The sequence below is a fragment of the Scylla paramamosain genome, chromosome 10, assembly GCF_035594125.1.
Source record: "Scylla paramamosain isolate STU-SP2022 chromosome 10, ASM3559412v1, whole genome shotgun sequence".
NCBI lineage: Eukaryota > Metazoa > Arthropoda > Malacostraca > Decapoda > Portunidae > Scylla > Scylla paramamosain.
This window is the reverse complement of record NC_087160.1, coordinates 5211668-5223157: the sequence shown is the minus strand read 5'-3', so window position 1 is coordinate 5223157 and position 11490 is coordinate 5211668. Positions and strand designations below refer to the sequence as shown.

The 11490-nt window shown below is 38.9% G+C and overlaps 1 protein-coding gene across 8 annotated transcripts in view; it reads left to right on the top strand.

The window, feature by feature from the left end:
- The first annotated feature begins 1893 nt into the window (after positions 1 to 1893).
- LOC135104141 (protein argonaute-2-like) overlaps positions 1894 to 11490 on the top strand; it is a 60967-nt gene continuing 51370 nt past the window's right edge. Inside the window, exons 1-3 of one of the 8 annotated variants that reach the window (XM_064011185.1) lie at positions 1894 to 2260; positions 4324 to 4519; positions 11268 to 11409. The gene's annotated coding sequence lies outside the window, so the exon portion shown is untranslated. Of the gene's footprint in view, positions 2261 to 4323; positions 4520 to 6002; positions 8260 to 11267; positions 11410 to 11490 lie in introns of those variants that run through there. The other 7 variants (XM_064011182.1, XR_010270316.1, XM_064011186.1 and 4 more) reach the window with 7 other exon arrangements.

The window sequence follows — 11490 nt, the reverse complement described above, 5'->3', positions numbered from 1 at the left end:
CAGTTTGACTAGGCTACAAGAAGTTTTGTTTCCTTCTATTAACTGATGTGACTAGTCATTCTTTAACTGCTTCAATATGTTAATATTTGTGTTAATTTAAATACTGGCCAAAAAATGTTCTGGCACCCAAAAAGCACAGGAAGTTGCTACTCAGGATTTACAGAACACTGAATGCATGGTTTCATTGTGAAATTAAAGTTCATTGATGTGGGAATGTTGGACAGACAGAGGTAGCGTTCCTAGCCCTGTAGATAAGGTGACCAAGGTAGCATGAACACACATAAAAAAAACATTATTATGTTAAGCAGTGAAATGAAGATCCCAGTGTTGTGACACTGAACACAGAAGTGCACTGCATAAAAAATAAAGAGCTCTCAAAGGAATGAGTTTGGGTCTCTCTCTCTCTCTCTCTCTCTCTCTCTCTCTCTCTCTCTCTCTCTCTCTCTCTCTCTCTCTCTCTCTCTCTCTCTCTCTCTCTCTCTCTCTCTCTCTCTCTCTCTCTCTCTCTCTCATGTTTACCAGATTTTTATCCCTGTCTCCCTGACACACTGCCAAAGTTGTCCTCAATCCTTCCCCTCCCTTTCTTCAGTCTCTGAGACAAATACTTTTATGGTGATCATGTTTCACCACATGGTATGTACATATACATAATGTAAATACAGTATGATATGTTATGTAAATTACTTGTTAAATAAAAACTAGATATAAATTAGATGTTTTTCTATAAAGTATTTCTGTATATACTGTCAGGCCGACATAATTATGAGGGAAGTGTGGCTTAGATGGAAAGACGCCCTTAAAACTCTGAAATTACTTGAATAACATCTTACCCTTTTACTCTAGAGTGGTGAAGGAGGAGAGGACTAACCATTCACACTGCAGGGGGTCAGCTGCACAGCACATCCTGCAGGTCTCTCCACCACAGTCCCATACAACTGGTTTGTCCCTGCCATACCATAACAAATTAAGGAGTCTAGAAAAGCTTCTCCAAACTCCTTTGGAATAAATTCAGCCCTTTCTCTAACTCAGCAGAGCAGACCAGGTGTGGTGCAGATACCTAGTGTTTCGATATCAGTGGGCACTGCCCAATCAATTAGGACCACAAGATTATTTTGGACAGGGAAAGTATTTATGTTAAGTCTTTAAAATTAAGTTATAGATCTATTTGTTGGCTTTGTATTTTAGCCAATTGTCAACACGGGAATCATGTTTTGTTGCATTCTTGGTGTCTCTGGATGCGTACAACTCTGCCCCATATCAAAGACAGTGTGGGGCGCAGTCACCTCGAGGGCTACCACCAAGGAAGCTTGCTTAGCTGCCACACTCGATCTATTCTCACTTATATGGATGTAAGGAGGACAATAAAAGAAGGCATATGAAAGTTACAGTAAACTAGCAGACTTCCATACAAGAAAACCGAATCTTTGTATAGCAGGTCAGAATAGAGTGAATTGTTATAGTGGCCACTACATGCATACTATTATGTAGGCCTACCTGTCGTGTACCTAAAAAAAAAAAAAAAAAAAAAAAAAAAAAATATATATATATATATATATATATATATATATATATATATATATATATATATATATATATATATATATATATATATATATATATATATATATATATATATATATATATATATATATATATATATATATATATATATATATATATATATATATATGATTTTCCATGTAACTATTACTATAGAATCCCTGAAAATAGGATTATATGATTTTCCATATAACTATTACTATAGAATCCCTGAAAATAAGATTTATTAAATAATAGGTACCATGTGTGTGTGTGTATGGCAATACACAAGAGTACAGAAATATTAACTATCTACACTACATTGGTAACAATAGCGTGAAGTCGCATATAATATTTGGGAAGATATTATCTTTTAATACACACACACACACACACACACAGTCACACACACAATGTTGATGGTACACAAATGAACTAAAGTGAGTTGAAAACGATACGCTTCGTTATCTCATGGCTGAACGGGTAGTGACTCGTGAAGCGTCAGTCACCCCGCAGACAGGAAGCAAGTAGGAGGTTCATCCTGCCATATCTATGCTCGTCTTAACTACCTCGGTATTCACTACCAGCAGGAAGGAAGGGTGAGAGGGGCACAGTAGAAAAGTGTCCAGCTACCTGGCGATGGCTAGTGTGTGTGATGACAAACGCCGAGGTTTGGGCAACCAGAGGGTGGTCAGAGAAACTGCACCCCACCAGAAGGACGGTGTGTATGTGTGTGTTTTATTTACCAGTTTGCTTTTCTTGGTAATTGTCTAGAGTCCTTACCGGGCCTTATTACTGGTCTATTCACTTCAATTCTTTTACACATACCTTCACATGCACCTAAAACATCATTTTAAAGTGGGGGACAAATGCCCCCTTCCCTCTAGTCGGTTAGGTTAGGTTAGGTTAGGTTAGGTTAGGTTAGGTTAGGTTAGGGTAATTGTCTAGAGTCCTTACCGGGCCTTATTACTGGTCTATTCACTTCAATTCTTTTACACATACCTTCACATGCACCTAAAACCTAACCTAACCTAACCTAACCTAACCTAACCGACTAGAGGGAAGGGGGCATTTGTCCCCCACTTTAAAATGATGTTTTAGGTGCATGTGAAGGTATGTGTAAAAGAATTGAAGTGAATAGACCAGTAATAAGGCCCGGTAAGGACTCTAGACAATTACCCTTTTCTTTACTTACATAGTTGAATCAAGCAAGTAATGTATTTTTTAACGCCAGATTATGTTTCTTTGTTCCACTGCAGTTTGGTACAATAGTTATTACGTATGTACGAATATGTATAATTGTGTCCATGGAGCTATAATATACCCATTATACCTCTATGGTTGTGACCCAAGCTTACATCTTATTGTTTAGAGTATTTTGAACCCCTGCATCACTCAGCTTAACTGTTTGGAGTATCTTTAACCCTTGCATCACCAGTCAAAAAAAGGTAATAATAAGAACTTGTATGAATCTTCAGATTTACATTTTTTATAGATATACACGCATTTACGTATACTGTCTACACATGGGGGCACATAGTATTTCTCCACGTCATGCATTCCACGGATATACTATGTACTACATGCTCTTTAGATTTCTAACCATTCTTGCACATGGTTATCTCCTCTTTGCTTGTTAAGTCATCATGCTATTGTGCTCATAAGGGTAGTGTAGGGGGGTTGCCTGGAACCCATTGTGTTAGGTAGTGAGACGTAGTCACACGTCTGGATGCCACATGGGAATGCCTTTTTTATTGTTTTACTTGGTTTTGTACTACTGTTTTCAAAAGTAAAGTTGAACATGGCTGTGTAATGATGAGTTACGCTATCCTGCACACAGTGTTCCTACCTAATTGTACTTTTTACAGTATTGAGCCAAGCTTGTAATGCCCTGTCAGTTTGTGATATTTATCTTTAAAGCTATGAATGCGCCTTGCACACACAACTTCAGCATTCAATGCATTCCATTAGCTCAGGGATTCTCAACTTTTTGCAAGCTGGTCCCCCTTAAGCTGGTTCAATGCAGTTGGGGCCCCCATTCTCCCTGCTCCACCCACTCAAGCCCCTCTCCAACTATGCCACCATATGTAGATAGAATCAGATAGATAGATAGATAAATAAATAGATGCATCTCATTTGTATTAATAGCCAGTAAGTCCATGATTTTCCGTGATTTTTCCCCCTCCCGTCCTGTGCTCGCTACCCTCCAGTTGAGAACCACTGCGTTAGCTGATTGCTTTGTCAGGAAAATTATATTTCATCACATTATTCTTCACTAAGTTTGTACAATTTCTTACTGTGGCTTCTTATCAATGTTGATTATTGTGGTAACATAGTAGTGAAGTAGGCTGTATTATGAACACATGAGAGTAGGGCAGTGAGGTACGTGGCTCTCCTGAACGTGAGGTAGCCTAGGTTTCACATGGGTAGCTACAGATTTTACTGCAGAGGTTCTCAAACTTGATTGCTTAGTGGCGCATTGATGATATATCTTGGACTTTGACTGTGTACTAATTCTACAGTCCTTGTAGACTGTAGAGTATATCTGTCCTTGAAAATAATGCGGCGCATTTGGGGGATAGTCGGTGCTGCAGTGCACAGTTTGAGAATCATTGCTCTACTGTATGCGAACTTGAAATTTATTCATGCAGTTACATTAATTATGAATTTGCTTTTTGTTAATTTTGTGCGTGTGCTATTGTAAACTGATTTTTTTTTTTTTTTTTTTTTTTTTTTTTTTTAATGATTGTTAGTTTATACACTCAAATCCTCATCCCATTACAGTCCATGAAAGGCCAGTGAAGTCTCCAGCATGTGTCAGGAGTTGCAACAGACGTGTCAGGGGAGGAATGAGGATAAACCTGGAAACCAATTTCTTTCCCATATTGGCTTCAAAGAAAGATATTAAAGTGATGGTTTACGAAGTGGAGTTTCACTCATTTGGAAACAAACCACCCATTTATTCACGGAAGCAAAAACTGTGAGTGTCAGAATGCCAGTATTTGGTAAGATGTTATAGTGCTCCTGTGTGGATCTGGAAAAGTTTATGGTTGATTGACGTAAGGTCCCTGGCTGGTTGGGCTGTGCCCGGCAAGTCTGAGTTGCCAGTTATGTATTTTCCTTGCAGTGTTAATAGGTCAGGCGAGGATACTCTATACACACACACACACACACGCACACACACACCTGACAAAATATATGAATGTAAGAACATAAGAAATAAGGGAAGCTGCAAGAAGCCATCAGGCTTACATGTGGCAGTCCCTGTATGAAATATACCTACCTGTTTTCACCTATCATCCCCATTCATAAATCCATCTAATCTTCTCTTAAAGCTCCCTAATGTCTCAGCACTAACAACTTGATTACAGAGTCCTTCCTATTCATCTACCACTCAGTTTGAGAACCAATTTCTTCATATCTTTTTAAACCTGAATTTCTCAAGCTTGAACCCATTATTTCTTGTTCTATCGTGGTTACTGATCCTAATTTTACTTACGTCTCCTCTTGTTATAATCCTTATACCACTTAGACTTATATCAGGTCCCCCTCTTAACCTACGTCTCTCTAAAGAATGTAGATTTTACAGCTTCAGTCTCGCATCATAAGGAATACTTCTCACCCCCCTGTATCCTTTTAGTAATTCTCCTTTGTTTTAATTCTAATAGATCTATATCCTTCCTGTAGTATGGGGACCAGAACTGCACAGCGTAGTCTAGATGAGGTCTGACCAGTGACAAATATAACTTTAATATTACTTTGGGCCTTTTACTTTAAACACTCCTAAAAATTAATCCTAATACCCTATTTGCCCTGTTTCTGGCCTCTATGCATTGCTTTCTTAGACTGAGTTCAGAGCTAACTATAACTCCTAAATCTATTTTTGTACCCTCAACCTACCAGTGTTTCATTGTTTATTGTACCTACTGTGTGGGTTTCCTCTACTTAAACTAAGTACTTTGCATTTGTTGATATCAAACTGCATTTGCCATCTGTCAAGCCATTCTTTCATCCTATGTAAATCTACCTGCAAGGCGATTGCATCTGATTTTGACCTAATTAATCTACTTATCTTCGTGTCATCTGCAGATTTGCTAACATCACTATTAATTCCACTATCCAAGTCAATGATATATATTAAAAACAACAATGCCCCTAATACTGATCCCTGTGGCACCCCACTAATTACGTGACCCCACTCAGATTTAGAGCCGTTTATTACAACTCTTTGTTTCCTGTTGCTTAGCCATGACCTTATCCAGCCTAAAACCTTCCCATCTATCCCATGTGCCCTAACCTTTCTCAGGAGCCTCTGATGGGGTACCTTGTCAAACGCTTTACTAAAGTCCAGATATAGGATGTCATAACTATCACCATTATCTGCTGCCTCGTACACTTTACTGTAAAAACTTAACAAGTTCTTCAGGCAAGACTTCCCCTTCGTGAAGCCATGCTGTGACTGATTTATCAAGTTGTTTGTCTAATTGTTCCCTAATGTTCTTTGCTATTATTGACTCCATTATTTTACCTACAACAGAAGTTAAACTGACAGGTCTGAAATTAGATGCTAAAGTTTTGTCTCCTTTCTTAAAGATGGGCTATTACATTAGCCAGTCTCCAAATTACTTGTACCTCACCTGACTCATGTGATTTCCTAAAAACAGAAACTAACGGCTCACTAATAACCTTTTTACATTCCTTCAGTATTCTGGGATATATTTCATCTGGTCCTGGTGTTTTTTACTTTTTTTAGCCTGTTTATCTCCTGCTCCACTATCTCCTTAGTTAGGGTATTACCTGTCAGCTTCTCATTCTCATCTGCTCTAAATATCTACTCACTATTCAGCATATCCTGCATGTTTTCCTGGGTGAAGACAGTTAAAAAATACCTATTCAGAATTTTACTAATCTCCTTCCCAGAACTAACCAACTCCCATCTGCTGCCTTTAATGGACCTATTGTTTCCTTATTCTTCATCCTGTATACCTGATAAAATCTCTTGGGGCTCCATCTTCACCTGGCTGGCTACCTTTAATTCATAATTGCTTTTATCTTTCCTCATTAAACTCCTGACTGTTCTAATTTATCATATTGTGGCCTTAAAAGCTCTTCCCTGCCTTTAATCTCTTATATATACTTCTCTTCCATCCTTTATAGTGTTTTAACCTAGCAGTCATCCATTTAGGGTCATTTTCCTGTGATCTATTGGTCTATTTGAGATGCTTGCTAACTGTCCTGTAAGCAATTTATGAATTATTTATACAAAAAAATTATCCTGAATTACCTTAAGAAATTCCTCTGCTTCCCTGTTAACCACCATTAGGTTCCAGTCAATACTTCTAAAATTTAAATCTCCTACCACACATACCTGACTGTACCTTCCTGCTCAATTTATTTCCTGCCATAATGAGATGTTAATTTCCTTTGTACTGTTTGGTGGCCTGTACACTACTTCCAGTACTACTGACTGTGATCCTTCCTTAATATTGACTCATATTGACTCTGCATTGCTATGTTTTAATTCTACTGTCAATACAACACTGTACAGTGCAATGCCTCCTCCTCTCCTGTTTTCCCTGTCTTTATAGAATAGTGTATAACCATCTATCTTAACCTCTGGATTAAATACTTTTCCTGACATATCTAACCCATATCTAACCAAGTTTCTGTTAAAGCTATGATATCAAGGTTCTCTACACACACCATTCCTCTAAGCAAGTCTATTTTACTCAAAATACTTCTACAATTTGTGTAGGATACACTTAAACTATTCCTTGCCTTTTCTGAGCTAGTTACCTATCTAGATTGATCTAATTTATCCTTCATTTTGTCCTCCTTAGTCCTTCCTCGCTCCTGACTAACGAAAAAAAAGTGCTGGAGTGCAGTTACCTCCCACTTGATTGTTCTGGTCAAAACCTGAACACCCTGGCGTGATAAATGCATTCCGTCCCTGGGATACAAGGTGGTCCTACCATAGAAGAGGTCCCAGTTGTCGATGAACATCCATCCATCCATCTTACAATGATTCACGAGCCTGTGATTCACTGTAATGGCCCTGGACAGCCACTCAACACCAACTCCCCTCCTTGGCAAGACACCACATACCACAGGCATCCCTCCCTTGTCCCTAACCCTATCCAGAGCCTGCCTATATTTTCTGAACAGCTCCTCACTCCTGACCTTACCAAGGTCATTTACTCCCACACTTAGAAAAACAATGGGCTTTGTCCCATCACTTTTCAAGCACGTGTCTAGCCTATCAGCTACCTTCCCTATCCCAGCCCCTGGCAAACACACTCTCGACCTATGCTTCCTGTCTCTGGCACAAAACACATTATCTAAGTGCCTAACCTGGCTATCATCAAGCACAAGCACTTTACTTTGGGGCAGGGTAACTGCGGCTGCCTCCTCCTTCTCCTTGTCTCCTCCCACCATGTCCACTTCCTCTTCTGTCATTCCCTCCAGCACAATGAAGGGGGTTCCTCATCTCCATGCAAGGCACCTTGAGGCCCTTCAGCCTCTTGGCGTCCCTGTACACAATTAACCACTGCTCTTCCATCGTCTTACTAGGTAAGATGCTGAGATCCTCTCACAGAACTCAGCCTGCAGGTCTGAGATCCTCTCACAAAACTTAGCCTGCACCTCCAAGATCCTTCGATGGAACTCAGCTTCCTCCTCTGAGACCTTCGCAACGAAGCCCTTGAGATCACTATTACTTTGGTAAATGTTTATAGTCTCTCTCTCTCTCTCTCTCTCTCTCTCTCTCTCTCTCTCTCTCTCTCTCTCTCTCTCTCTCTCTCTCTCTCTCTCTCTCTCTCTCTCTCTCTCTCTCTCTCTCTCTCTCTCTCTCTCTCTCTCATCACAAACAGAGAGAGAGAGAGACTATGCACATTTAGCAACATAATAGTGATCATATATCTTGCCTGGAGAGAGAGAGAGAGAGAGAGAGAGAGAGAGAGAGAGAGAGAGAGAGAGAGAGAGAGAGAGAGAGAGAGAGAGAGAGAGAGAGAGAGAGAGAGAGAGAGACAGACAGAGAGAGAGACCTGACCTGGTAACACTGCAAGGAAAATACACATCTGGCAACTCAGATCTGCCAGACACGGCCCAGCAAGTTGGGGACCCCTCATCGACATTAGTGCCGATTTATTGACAAAAAAAAAAAAAAAGTGCTGCATCATTGCGATCATGTGGCACAGTGAAGCCTAGAGAAGGACACTTATCTTGATGGGAGATGCCCTGTAGCTGCATGTTGATTTCTGTTTGAAGCTTATAAAGAGCTTAGAGAGAAACACTAATAGGAGTAGTTAGGGGAGATTTTTTTAAAATATCATTTTGCATCTCACTCTCATGTGTAATGTTTTTCATTAATATTTCTCTTCACAGGTGAAATGATCAATCTTTGACATATAGTTAGATAGGCTACACCTTGACCACATTCTTTTCTTGGGTCATCTATACTATAATGTTATGGTGAAATGTAAGTGTAATGTTATTTGTGTTGTCATGCCTCTCTTTATGAGCCTTTCACATTATGCTGTTTCTTGCCGCATCTAAATGTGGTCTGGGCCTGGACATAGCAGTCAACTGATTGTTTGTATGTCCCTCTTCATACTGTACAGCTGTGGGTGATTGACTGGTCTGGGCCCGGATACAGTGGCTTTGTCTGATCCCATACCTGTGTGCAGTGTTAGTGAGATTTAAATTTAAATAGAAGCCTTCATGCTGTGTGGTTTTGTAGCTGCACAGGCATTGTGTGACAAACATATCTAGTGGACTTCCACGTGATTTCAATGTTTGCAGCAGCCGGATGATTGTGCAGCAGTAGTCCCAATCATTTCCGCAGCTGCACCGAGATGCATTGAGAAACCATGTAACGTGAAAGGCCTTAGAGTGTCATAGAAGCAGTGAGAAATTGATCTTAAGGTGTCAGCATTATGATCTCCATGGGGTTGTTAGGAAGGGAATGATGAGATTAATGAGGAGAAGGGGAGTGGGCCATTAGAAGAGATTTGGTGATGGGGCTTGTATAGGAAGAAGTCAAGGAGAGGATAGCATGGTTAAGGGTATTAGATCATCACTGTGGCAGCCTGTGATTAAAGTAAAGGCCTGAATGGGAAGAAAAAAGCTTGGTTCATTCTCCTCTGAGCCTCCACAGGAGGGCCTTTTTTCTTTCTGATCAACTTGACTTCTATAAGGGAAAGAAAAGGGATGCAGGGTGGGATTGGCCATTTGTCTGGTGAAGGTGGAAGGGGGAGTGTTGATCATAGCCAGGTGTGATAGTGAAAAATTTATCATGATAACTGATAAATCAGATAACAATAACCTTATCAGCGATAACTGATAACTGACAACTGATGATAGGATTATTACCTGATAAGTGATAACCGATAAACCAATAAATGCAAAATTCTGATACTATTGATAACAATATTGATATTTTAAATAAAAAAAATTGATAAATCCAAATCTTTATTTTTACCTTTATCTTGGAAAATTTAGAAAAATCTTAGAAAACTTAAAATTCAATGTTTATCCTGTCTCTTCAGTAATGAAAAATACTGTTTTAAGTGAAATAACTACATTTGATTTTTGAAAGTTTAAGACTTCAACATGCTCGTGTTCCAAAAACTAAAATGATCAGTTATCACTAGTTTGGAGCCAAATGTATCAGTGGATACTGATGAATTAATAACACAGGAAAAATAATTATCAGATACTGATAACAAGATATCGTTATCGTGATAAGTTATTGTGATAACGCCCACATACGTTGTTGGTCATGAGTGGTATATGATGGTTGTTATGCAAGGAAGTTTTAAAGGAAGTGAGAAGACAATAGATTTCAATTAGTTAATTTAAGATTCAGTAAAAAAGAAAACTACTTGTGTTTGGGTAGCTGTATTTTATTTATTTATTTATTTATTTATTTTTATTTTTTTATTTATTTGTTTTTAATATTATATTTTTTTATGTAAGAGGGCAGCTGGCCAAGGACAACAAAATTTATTAAAGGAAGGCCTATTTAGGTGTCCAGTCCTCCAAAAAAGCACCTAAAACCAGAAGGGATTAATCAAAATTAGAAAAGTGTCTTAAGACCTCCCTCTTGAAAGAATTCAAGTTGTAGGAAGAAGGAAATACAGGAAGCAGGTACGGAGTGCTAAAGTTTATCAGTGAAGGGGATGAAAAATTGTTCCCTGGAAAGCCACTATATCTTTCAGGATGTGCACAGTAAGCTTTGCATAAGGATACATTTGGTGTAGGTCAAGGTGGGTTCCTTTGACAGAATGTCATGCACAATTGTGAATGTTTTTTATGGGTCAAGGAGGCTTTTTTTTTCTATAATGCTTTGACTAGCCTTGGCTAAGTATATAAAAAAACCTGTTTATCTCTCTCCTCTCTCTCTCTCTCTCTCTCTCTCTCTCTCTCTCTCCTCTCTCTCTCTCTCTCTCTCTCTCTCTCTCTCTCTCTCTCTCCCCTCTCCTCTCTCTCTCTCTCTCCTCTCTCTCTCTCTCTCTCTCTCTCTCTCTCTCTCCAAAGAGTTATTAGGAGAAAGAAAATTTCCCTCAAAAAGTTTCAGAGATTCCATCATTGTTCTACTCAAAGTGCCAATGCAGTGTCTTGATAATCTCTATGTAAATAAACACTTGTATATAGAAATATTGTACATTTGTATCTTGCTGATGATGGATCATAAGGGACTTTTTTTCAAATATAAATATTTCTACCAGGGAGATATTTGAATTGATGAAGAAGGCACATCCAAGAGTGTTTGACTCTCATCCTGTTGCCTTTGATTCAGACAAGAAAGCTTACGGTGTTGGCGTTATTTCTGATGTGGGAAACAGTGAGCAGCAGTCAGCATCTTATGTGGTGAGATTTATAAGTACTGTATAAAAGAAATTACAAAGCCCTTTTGAACCAAAAATGTACACACTTGACAAATGAGATACA